Below are 12,608 nucleotides of genomic sequence, written 5' to 3'. Positions count from 1 at the left end.
TTGTGTTATGGTGTTTGTGCTTTTGTGGGTGAATGCATTATTAGCTATTTGGTTTGCATATTTGTTAACTGGTTTGTCTGCTAAATTGTTTTACCGGTTTATTGTCAGTCTTGCAAAGTGTTTAAGTGCAAAGATTTTTGGTATACTAATTCAACCCCCCTCTTAGTATTCATCAATTGGTATCGGAGCCTACCTTTCTATAAGTTTAACCACTTGGAAAGAGATATGGGGGAATACACCTTGACAGAACTTACTCAACGGCTCACTCAGTCTGAGCAAGCCTATGATGATCTTATGGTCAAATACAAGGCATCTCAAGAAAAAAGGAGAGAACATGCAGAAAAGCTGATGGAGCTATCTGAAAATAGTTCTGCAGATGAAGCAGACATGGAAGCCCTAATTACAAAAGTAAACAAGTTGAATGAATCAAACTCCAACCTGAGAAAGGAGTTGGAAGGACTGACTATCCAGATGTGTCAAGAGCTTGAGAACTGGAGGAAAGCTGAAGATCTAGTGAAAGAAAGAGATCACGAGATCTCCAAGCTGAAACAAGAGATCAGTGCCCTAACTGCTCAACTCCATGCTAGCAAAGAGGAAAAGGACGACATGCAAGGTGAACTGAACAGTGTCATCTCTGAGAATGAAAACCTAATGGAAGAAAATGCTACTATTTCCAAAGAACTCTCCGAGTCAAAGGAAATACTTGCTAAGTTCAACAAGAGTACTGTCAAGCTTGAGCAAAAGCTTGAATCTGCCAAACCGGTCAAGAATACCAATGGACTTGGTTATTCCGGTCATGAGGAAGGTGAGACCTCTAGTACAAATGCTGGAGCATCAAAGAAACAACTGACATCAAAGGATAAAGGTAAGCAAAAGTTTAAACTTGTTTGTTTTAACTATCTTAAAGAAGGACATACTGCAAATGTGTGTAGGAGTAAGGCTTACAACAATTTTCCTTATTTCCTAAATGATAAGCCTAGACCCTATAGATTCAATGGTAACTCTTATGCATGAAACAAGTATGGGCATAGAGCATTTGAATGCAGGTCTGTCATGAATGACACTGGAAGATAGAGGACCCAAGGAGTTGGTCCTGAACCTTTTGAGAATCGGAATCACAACCAGTTTAATGTCTTCAATCATCAGCCAAGAAGTGGTGGCTATCAAGCGGCAACCAGATGGAGAGAAAATTGTATGATCTGTCATGGTCATGGTCACACTACTGCAACATGCAGAAGGAAGAATGGAAACATGAACAATGGACCTTGGAGAGCACCTGGATTGGTCTGCTATCACTGCAACGAACCGGGTCACATTGCCAGATTCTGTAGATCAAGAAAGAACATATCTGATGATATATCGGTCACTCCGGAAGGAGACATTGATGTTGACATCGTTCAAGCGGATATGAACAAAACCTGGAAGAAGAAACCAGTGGTGTTATAAGAGGAACCGGTTTCTGCACCTAGTGTGGAAATATCAAAACCGACAAACTAAGCCTCAGAAAAGCTTAGGGGGAGCAAACGACGAAATGTTTCGAACCCCCGGGTTACACCGGTAAAAGACCTTAACTGGTATGTGATACCTATCGCTTAGCAGAAGACTGGAAATGGTAAAAAGGCAAATTAGGGTTTACGCCCTAATAGAGGAGCATTAATGATGGTAGGTGAGATATGTTTAAAGGCATTTTTTCAAATCATTTCTCACTATCTATTTTCGAGCGAAGAAAAGTTTTTCAAAGAGCAGAGCAACGAAGAGGCGATTTGAGTTGAGATCTTGAGAAATTGACAAACCGCGAAGGAGATTCAAATTCAAACCACAAATGGTCAAGTGGAGAACACAAAGCGGTGATTCAACAACCGACGAAGTGTGGAGTGAAGGAGAATCGGAAAGCCCTAAATTCACGTGTTTTAAAAAGGTATTTCTCAAAGTTCTTAAAGTTTCTATCATGGCTTCCGCATCTCATACCAGTTCTAGTGCATCTATTGAATCTGAAAGTTTTATTCAACGAAAGTCCAAGTATAATGCTCTATCACAAGTTCCAGCTGGTGGGATAGTAGAAGAGGGAATTTCTGACTACATAGACTGCAAGATTGAAGACCTAGGGTCTCTAGCTATCCACTCCTAGTTAGGTTTGTTTTATGGCAAGGATAAGAAAATCAAACTGGAGTATAATATCTTGGAGAAGAAGAAAATCCACAATGTTGTCTACTTCCTAGAAGATTTTACAAAAGATCACATAAGGATCATTTTGAGCAGTGTCCACGGTGATAAGATGAATGTGGAGAGGACGCATGATATTATGCCGCAGGCAATTCATGCAGTCACCGGTTTCTGCAACACAGGGGAAGTGCCAGCCCTAAGAACGGTAAGCAAAATTGAAATGACCAAGCTCACCGGTTCGACGAGTGACTCACGAGGCATGATAGTAAATTCTATCAAGGATGATCTAGTGAAGTATGCATGTATGGTGATTGGATACCGGACATTCTCATCCAGTAGGATTAACTCTGTATCTGTTGCAGCGGTAAATGCCGCTTATCGGATGATAAAGGAGGATGCATCATTTGATCTGTGCACCGGTATGCAGAGACAACTCCTATTGAATCTGAAGGCAATCAAACAGGATAATGCAATTAGGTTTAAGTTTGGACAACTACTGGTTGGGTTGTTCTTCTATTTCCAAGGCTACTTCCCAGGAGTAGCAGATGTTCAGTGGTCTGGTGACCAACTGGTAACCAAGCAAATCAAGGAAAGCATTGAAGCACTTGGAACCAGTTAACCTGATATTCTGAACAAGTATTTTGATGAGTTCAGAAGGAAGATGAGCCAAAGAGTGAGGATATCAGGTGACATCGTCAAGAAATATGAAGACGATATCTGCTTCACCATCCAAGTAGATAAATGCATAATGGAGGCTGTTGAGCCTAGACAGAAAGAAGTAGAGCCAATGGGCTATGAGGTGATGTACGATATGCTGGAAGGGTATGCCTCTACCCTTATTGCCTCACTGCTTGATCCTAAGGCGAAGAGAACCGACACCTACCTAGAGAGGATAGCACCGGTTGAGGAACCACTAGCAAAGAAAGGAAAAGAACCTGCAGTAAAGAAGGCAAAGGCAGTGCCTGCAGCGTCCGCACCGGTTACTACTGCGACTCCAAAAGTGACCAAGCGGTCACCAACCAAAAAGAAATAGGAAGCAACACCGGATAAAGTCTTTGAGAGGAAAAGGAAGACAAAAAGCAACTCTCTGAACTCAGAGGAAACTGTGTCTAAGGAGCAGCCCAAGAAGGCAAGACAAACAAGAAAGAAAACAAAGAATGAACCGACATCATCTGCACCGGTAAATATTGATATCTCCTCCTACAAACCTTTGACACATTGTCAAAGAACTATCAAAAACATTAGGAGAAAAGTATTGAATGATTTAATTGATTATTTTGATGACTTTAATGATGATGAAAAGGAGGCGGTGGAAAAAGAAATAATTCAATATTTATGTGTTAATGACCGGTCCCCTTCAGAAATTAGATCTGAAACACCGGATTCTTTGTATAAGTCCTTAGACAATAAATGACGCATTGCCATAGAGCACGAACAGGAAATGAGAGAAAAAGTTTTTGCTGAACATTTTCTTGATGTATCAAATTCAGAACTGTTCGATGTAATGAACAAATACAAAGGTCTTTTCTTCATGAGAAGAAGAAGACTCCTGTTACTGGAAGGAAAAGGTAAGGAAGTGCTCAAGGATTCACACACTCGTGCTCTGGATGCTCTGAAGATGCATCGAGTGGCTGAAGCCAACCGACAAGCTGAGAAAGAACCAGTTATATCCAAACCGGATGAAGCATTTGATGATGAAGGAAATCTGGTTGTTGAACCAATTGACACCATTGATGTTGATGCTTTGGACGCTGAGGATGTTACCCAAGAGATACCATCTGAGGCAACAAGACAGGAGCATCAGGCTGAACAGGAGAAGAAAGCTGAGGACAGACAGGAAGCGACGAAGGAAGAGGTCAAGCAGAGGAAGAAGGATGAAGAAGAGAAGTGGAAAAAGGAAGAAGAAGAGGAGCGGAAAAAGGATGAAGAGGAGAAAAAGAAGAAAGATGAAGAAGAGAAGAAGAAGAAGGAAGAAGAAGAAAAGAAGAAAAAAGGATGAAAAGGAGAAAAAGAAGAAAGATGAAGAGGAGAAGAAGAAGAAGGAAGAAGAAGAAAAGAAGAAAAAGGATGAAAAGGAGAAAAAGAAGAAAGATGAAGAGGAGAAGAAGAAGAAGGAAGAAGAAGAAAAGAAGAAAAAGGATGAAGAGGAGAAGAAGAAGAAGGAAGCAGAAAGGAAAAAGAAGGAAGAAGAAGATAAGGAACAAGAGAAGCAAAAGGAAGCAGAAAAGAAAAAGGCTGAGGAAGACAAGGAAGCAGAGAAGAGGAGAGAAGCGGCGAAGAAGAAAGCGGAAGAGGACAAGGCAGGAGAAGCAGCGAAGAGCACCCAGATGGAGACTCCGAAGGCAACTGGGAGTCAAGCTAAACCAGCTGATTGCACTAGTCCTATAGATCTTCAGTCTGCAAGTGAAACAGAGCTAATGCAGAGCATCAAGGTAGCTCAAGAGTGCCTTGAAATCATTTGACGGAAGAAGGGGTAGGATGTCATCCAAGAAGCTGTGGATACGCTTACCGGTTTGATACCTGGTACAAATCTTCCAAACACCGATTCATCACTAGCTAGACTTAAGCTCCTATGCATAGTAGTAGATGGTCAGGTGCAGAGCCTTGAAGAGGTAGCAGAGGCTAATGTCAAGAAGGAGCATCAAAAAGCTCTTAATATAGCTCTGGTGAAGAAGTTGAATGAGCTCTGGACTGAACTAAAGAAAGAACAAAAGGATATAAGGGATGCTTTGGATGAGGGAAATCTGCTACTTAGCAAAATCTGTCAACCCCATCTGTTCTATGATGATGTGCTAGCTTAGAAGCAAAAGCTTCAAACAGACTTATAGTCCTACATGAGCACATTCAAGACGCCTTATGATTCCTTTGCAACTTATGGGCAAACCGTTCACCGGTTTCACATCCAGTCAGCCAAAATGGAGCAAGAGATCAGCACACGGTCTAGAGATTTGTAGGAGCTACAACTGGTTCTACTCCCACGTCTGCAAATTCTTCAGAAGTGTTATCTGAACCTGGATGGCTTGACAGTTACACAGGAGATGAGCACAGTTGATGCCATGGAAGAACAGGTCTCCCAGATGCAAATGGAGAAAGAAGTAGCCACCTCCCTACTAGAGTCCTGGTCTCTATTGATGAAACAGTTCTTGCAGGACTATAAATCTATTTTTGACAAGTATTACTCCTTGTTGTCATAAAATTTTATTATTTAATATCAAATGGAAATAGGGTTGTTTAGCGATACTTTGTCATTGTTGGCAAAGGGGGAGAAGTACTCTATCTATTTTGGAGAAGTATAGGGGAGAAGTATCTGGATTTAAATTTTTTCTATATGCTTTGATATATGCTCTGATATCTCAATGTTTATGCTCTATATGCAAAATTGTTATACATCGTATTGTTAAAGGGATAGTGTATATGCTTAGGGGGAGCAATTTTGCTAATGGCATGTTTTTGTTGTAAAACACTTAGATGTCAAAATTTTATTTTCCTAAGTGTTGCCATCAATGCCAAAGGGGGAGATTGTTGGCATTTTTGATGTTCATGTTGTGATTGTCATTGATGGACACACACTTGCATTAAGATCCTCTTCATATGTGTGAGTTAGAGCACAACCGATATTTGTTCCAACCGGTATGTTGTATTATAGTCTTTAGACTATTGATGTTTTGCAGAATGTGTTTACCGGTCTGAAGCGGCATGTCGACCTCAAGCGGTTCGTGGATACCAAGCGGTACGAGGGATTAAAGTGGCATAACACATTTTTACTAGTCTTCATTTTGACAAACCGGCAACCAGTATTTTGTATGAACCGGTAATATTCTGTGATGAGTTACCAATTGACATTTTGTGATAAGTTACCAGCCACCGATCATTTGACGGTGCCGACTCTCTGACGATACTTTTTGTGTCGTGTTACCAGATATGTCCAGATGCATTGAACCTAGGAAATTGTATTGTAATCCTATTGGACCTACATGAAATCAAATTCCTTTATAAGGACATCATGTCTAGGGTTTTAAGGTTGTTGTTGTTGAGGTTGATGTTGTTGCTAGGGTTCAAGGTAATTGAAGAGTTAGAGAAAGTATGAATGTATAGAAGACTAAAGTAATGCTGTAATGCATTAAGATCGAGCTATCAAGGATCTAACCAAGAAATCGGTGCTATTTGCTAGATCACTCACTTGTTGATTACTCACATCTTCGACAAGTCTGTAGCCCTTAACCGGGTAGGCCCAAAATCCTCTTGTAAATCCTCTAACAAGGTGGTTCACATCTGTGGATCTAAATTCCTCTAGCAAGGTAGTCTTTAATCAGACTTATCTCCTAACATAGATTGAGATTCCTAACATGATCTGTTCTGGTAAAGAACGTTGTAAGACCTTAACCGGTCTGGTTTCTATTCTGCAGATAGTTACTTGTGAGTTCCATCTCACCGTGGTTTTTTCCCATTTGGGTTTCCACATCAAAATCTCTTGTGTTATGGTGTTTGTGCTTCTGTGGGTGAATGCATTATTAGCTATTTGGTTTGTATGTTTGTTAACCGGTTTGTTTGCTAAATTGTTTTACCGGTTTACTGTCAGTCTTGCAAAGTGTTTAAGTGCAAAGATTTTTGGTATACTAATTCACCCCCCTCTTAGTATTCATCAGACTGCTATTGAATATTTCACTAAATGGATTGAAGCAGTACCTCTAACAACAGTGATAGGAAAACAAATATCATCATTCATTTTGAATTATATAATCTGTTGCTATGGAGTTCCTATGACCATTATCACTGATAATGGAAGACCATTTAAGAATCAAGATGTGAAGGAGCTATGTGAACAATTTCATATCCAACATAGGTTTTCTACTCCATATTATCCATAGGGAAATGGTCAAGCTGAGGCATCAAACAAAACTATCTTTAAAATCTTGAAGAAAATAGTCAATGAAGCTGGAAAAGACTGGCACATTCAGCGAAATCCTTCTCTGTGGGCATACTGAACCAGCATCCGCACTCCAATGAGGGCAACTCCATATTGCTTTGTCTATGGATTAGAAGCCATATTACCAATAGAAGTAGAGATACCTTCTCTACAAGTATCCTTGAAAGGTCTTATACCAGAAGAAGAACAATGAGTCTCTCGACTCCAAGAACTTGAACTGATTCAAGAATGTCGTCAAAATGCAACAGATTGTTTGAAAGTATATCAACAAATAATGGCAAGAAGTTATAACCATAGAGTGAAGCCACAAATTTTTTATATTGGAGATATAGTTCTAAGGGAGAATCCAAGAAATCAACAAGATCGAGAAAAGAAGGGAAAATTTGAACCAAATTGGCTAGGACGTTTTGTCATAGTAGCAGCATACGGATCAGGAGCATACAAGTTATCTACCCCTGAAGGTGATTGGTTTGATGAACCTATCAATTCTATTCATCTCAAGAAATTCTATGCTTGAGATATAAAGTCCTGAGAAAATGGTCAATAAAAAGAATATAAAGTCCTGAAGAAATCAGTAAAAATCAGAAAAGCAAAAAATCCCTAAAAAGCATAAAACTGGGAAAGCAAAAAATAAAAATAAAAATAAAAAACAAATCAAAATATGCAATAAATTTAGATGGTGAAAACCTGGCAAACATGCGCTATCTAAAAAAGTGAGTTCTTCCATCTATGAGATCGCTTTGCGCACCTATTCACTCCATCCTATCCGCTTCTATCACATCTATCGCTTCCATTTATCTTAGCTTATCCATTTCATCTTTCGCATCCATTGCTCTGAACCGTTAGCAGGAAATATGCAGCTTACCAACAGTTATCAATCTTTGACATACTTGTCGTAGTCACTATCTTAGATTTTATTAGAATCAATCAATCTGCATTTATATCCCACCATGGTTTGGATCTTGATCAATTCGTACATCCATAATAAAGTTTTGTTTCCGCTGGGGGAAAAATCCTAATTCCTTTTGCTAAGGTGATATTTTAAATCTTTGAAAATCCAAAACATTCGGAAAACTCAGAAAAACCCAAAACACCTAGGGTTATGAAATAGATAACGAGCAACAAAACAATGAAGATCAAGGCGTCTTATGACAATTGAATCGCGAAACTCAGAAAATGAAGAATCAACCAGCAAGTAATAAAGGATTATCAAAGATCATTCGTCAAGATGACTATATTAGTTAATGACCATGAGAACATGTGAATGACATGCGAGATTCAATGTTTATTTCTTGATTTTATTGCTAATCATGTACTCTATGCGACTCAAGGATGTCCATGACTAGAGAAGCTATGATGGGAATGATTATTTTTCTTTGATTGTTGTCTATGGTTTATCTCTTATTAAGGTATGTACTTGTCTCAGGATATGATCGACAAAAGATCAAGGAGGACGTTCCAAGTCATGCATGAAAGGAGATAATCCCTATTTGTTCTGCAAAAAATACTCAAGTCAACTTGATTCATTATATCAAGTTGCTTGTATTAACTTGCTATATCAAAATCCATGTAAGTACTCAGGTCATCTTGAATCATTATGTCAAATTGCTTGTATTTTCTTACAAAATTTTAAAGCTCAATGATGAAATCAAGCACTGTTACAAGATAACATATGAAGAATGGCAGTATCATTTATAGTGAGCTCATCATTTTAGATTAGCTTATTATTCATTTGCATTATAAGCATTCATTGTCAGTTGCATTATAAGCATATCATTTCATTTACAGATCAACGGTCATGAATAAAGATTGAGTATACTTGGACAAACAAAAACAATTTTCATTTGATCATTGTAGATGCATTCATCATTTTAATCATCATCCATTTCATTTAGTTGCATTAGTTTGCATTCAATTAAGTGCATTTCATTAATCATGTAGTGTATCATCATTATTATTTGCATTATCATGTCATTAACAATCATTTAGTTGCATCTTTGCACTTAGATTCATAATCATTATAAGCATTACATATAAAAATCAATCATTGCATTTGCATTTTCACATCATTTTCAATTGCATCAAAAATAAAAAACAAATCAATCATTCAATTGCATTCCCATATAGATCATTGTATTTTCATCATTTACGTTACTAATCATTTTCAATTGCATCAAAAATAAAAAACAAATCAATCAGTCATTTATTTGCATTTTCATTTAATTCATCATCATAAGGAAACGAAAGAAAAAGATCATAACATCATCATATAGAATAACATGCATAATAAAAGATCATCATCATATAGAGTCCATGTCTGCATATAGATCATCATAAAACAATAAAAGTCCAAGTATACAATGATATCAGATAAAAAATACAAGTGCCTCATCAATACAAAGTCAAGTCAAGGCTGTCATGTACCACTACCACCTGATTCTGTCTGTCTCTATGGCTATGGATGAGAAGATCCTCTAGATGCCTGTCTCCCATGATCACCACTCCTCTGAGGAGGCCCCATGACTCCACCACTGCTAGTATCCATCAACACGGTGGTATGATAACTACCTGCTCTCTGGCTCTCTGTGATTAAATCCTCATATAGTCATCACCAACAAGAAGTCTCCTTCCCAACCCAAACTAGTTCTCTAACATTATTAGCTGAGAGAGTGCCCGATCCAACCTACTAAATATGATCAAGAAGGCTCCGAGTATCCCGTTGTCTCCTAACAGCTACGTCTCTCTCTGTCATAAGTGTCTGTATCTGTTCTCTAAGCTGATCTATCTGTGCTATGAGACTATCCATGGTCTCCTGCTTTGGCAAATCCTGCTATAGCACATGAACCCCAATCCCCTCATCTCTACCTCCCTGTCCACCTATTGGAATCTTAGTCCGAGTAGCTCTCACAACCCATCGTCTAATAAGTGGCACATGATCCTTTGGATCCTCATCCTCTCCACCATGAGCTGCAATAACTCTAGGGTCTAGCTGAATCTTACCAAAATCAATGCCTCTCCTGCAACCCCCAGCCAATCCAGTCATCCTACCTCCTCCTGTCAATGGAAACCCTCTTGGTGATCTCATCCCTACCCTACCAGTATCCCTTCCTATTCATCCACCATATCTCTCACCCATAGGACACGGTCTCCCAATCTTGCCAACTAGTCCAAACGGTCCTCCACGGACTCTCAATCGACCTCCCCTCCGTCTAGGTCTCCTATCGCCACCACCTCCATCCCCACCCTCATCTCCACCTCCCCTGGCCTCCTGAGAAGCTCTAAGCTCTCATCTCCATCTCCATCTCTTGACACCTGGATCATTTGAATCGCCATCCTCATCCCCTGAGCTGGGAGGAGGATCTGCTGGATCAGTAATACAAGGAAATGGATGTGCTAGAATATACTGGGCATAATCTACAGTAACCCCAGGATCAAGAATGTGTAATCTCATATCATAAGCCACTCTCAGAGTAGTAAGAAACTTTGCGTGTGCTATCTCAAACAACAAAGAAGGTCCCCAATCTCGCCTATCTCTGTACTGCCACACATATATCATGACACCAGTAGGCATAGGTTGAATGATACCAAACTGTCTAAGAATGTGACTCATCAACTGTCTCTCAACAATGTATGGAGTCCGATCAATAAGATATCTACTCTGCATAATAAATGGTAATGTCCGTGCATCATCCATCCACGACTCACAATCAACATATGGTCTCCAAGTAACACTATCCAAAGAATCAAGAACCCAACGCCAATACTCCATCTTACCCAACTTATGCTGAGTAAGGATACCTGCATACAGATAAACATATGGCTACCTCTCTCCATGAACTCTATGATGGATAGGCCGAGTGATAACAATGTGCTCCTAGCACCAGATCTGCAAAATTGTACATCCCGTCGATAGACTAGCACTCTCATCATACACAACCTGATGAAGATCATGATATAAATGAGCAAGCATACAAACACCCCATGTATATTGAGTCTGATGCTGCATCATGCTCTGAAGAATATCACCCCAACCAACAAAAAAACTTTGAGATCTCCTACCGGGACAAATAAATCCCCCAATAAAACCTGCAAGAATCACAGGGAGAGTCTCGTAATACATAATCATATCCTCCCATCGGATATCTCCTCTCGCAATGCTCTCATCGCCAAATACGGCTCTGCAAGCCTCTGTCCCTCCATGATCATAAAAATCATACTGAACTAGCTCGCCAGTCATTGGGATATGAAGAATCCTATACACATCCTCAAGGGTAACACTAATCTCACCCATGGGCAGGTGGAAAGTGTTATGCTCGCTATGCCATCTCTCGGCTAACGCTGTCAACATACCCCTATTATGGGTAATATCAGACATGTATAACAAATGGCGTAATTTGTAGGCATCGATATGTCTCACCTCTGCTTGTGTAAGCTTTGACACTAAGTGCCGCATCACCGGGAATTTCTCCCGACACTGGAGAACATCAAGTTTCTCTTGTTTACCAAGAGAATTCAATCATCTATCTATCAAATCAAATAGATCACTAATCTATCATATCAATCTTTTCAAAATGAAGCAAATCAGGCTATCACATCATTTTAAACCTATCAAACATGGTTTTCTATCAAATAATTGAGCTCAATCAAAACTCTGCTATGCTCTTCATCAGAAACTAAATCGGTTTCTTAGAGATAATCTATCAAAACAAATCAAATCGCTCTAAAAATCACTGAGTTCAATTAAAACTCTGCTATGCTCTTCATCAGAAATTAAATCGGTTTCTTAGAGCTAATCTATCCAGACAAATCAAATTGATCTATCAAACAACATCAATCAATCAATCAAGTACCTATTCATCATAATTGTGCATCATATACGCTTAAATCTAATCAACAAAGTGATTTTTGCCTATGAAATCTATCAAAAACATTCATCTAGAGCATATGCGCTAATCTTTTTAACAAAAGCACTATCCTATTGAACGCAGACACAAAACAAAGCAAATGTGCTAACTTTAGCTATAAAAGCACAAACACACGATGCAAAAGTGCTAACCTATGCACATATGCTAACATTCCCAACATATGCACTACCAAAATGAGCACATGCACTAACATAAGAAAATGCGCTAAAACTAAATGCATATGCGCTAAACCTAAATGCAAAAGCACTAACCAAATACCAAAAATCGCAAAAAATACAAAAACACACCAAAAAACATGAAAAATTGTACGACAAGTTGCCAACAAAGCTTAGGATAAGATACCTACCGGATACCGATACTCAGGAGGTCACTAATATCGTCGAATGCGCTCAAATCAATGGTTCTCCAAAGGAATCACCATTTTGCCACCTCACCAAGACAATTTTCTTCACAAGCTGACAAGGATGAAAATGAAATTAAAATTAACCTTGATTAATTTTATATTTACTATTTGAAAGGGTAATTAATGCTTTTCAATGGGGCAATTTAATTTGTTTTTTACAAATGAATTTAATTGACGAAACTTTTCAATT

The sequence above is a fragment of the Cryptomeria japonica genome, chromosome 4 (genome assembly GCF_030272615.1).
Source record: "Cryptomeria japonica chromosome 4, Sugi_1.0, whole genome shotgun sequence".
In the NCBI taxonomy this organism is placed as follows: Eukaryota; Viridiplantae; Streptophyta; class Pinopsida; order Cupressales; family Cupressaceae; genus Cryptomeria; species Cryptomeria japonica.
This window is presented reverse-complemented; position numbering follows the sequence as displayed.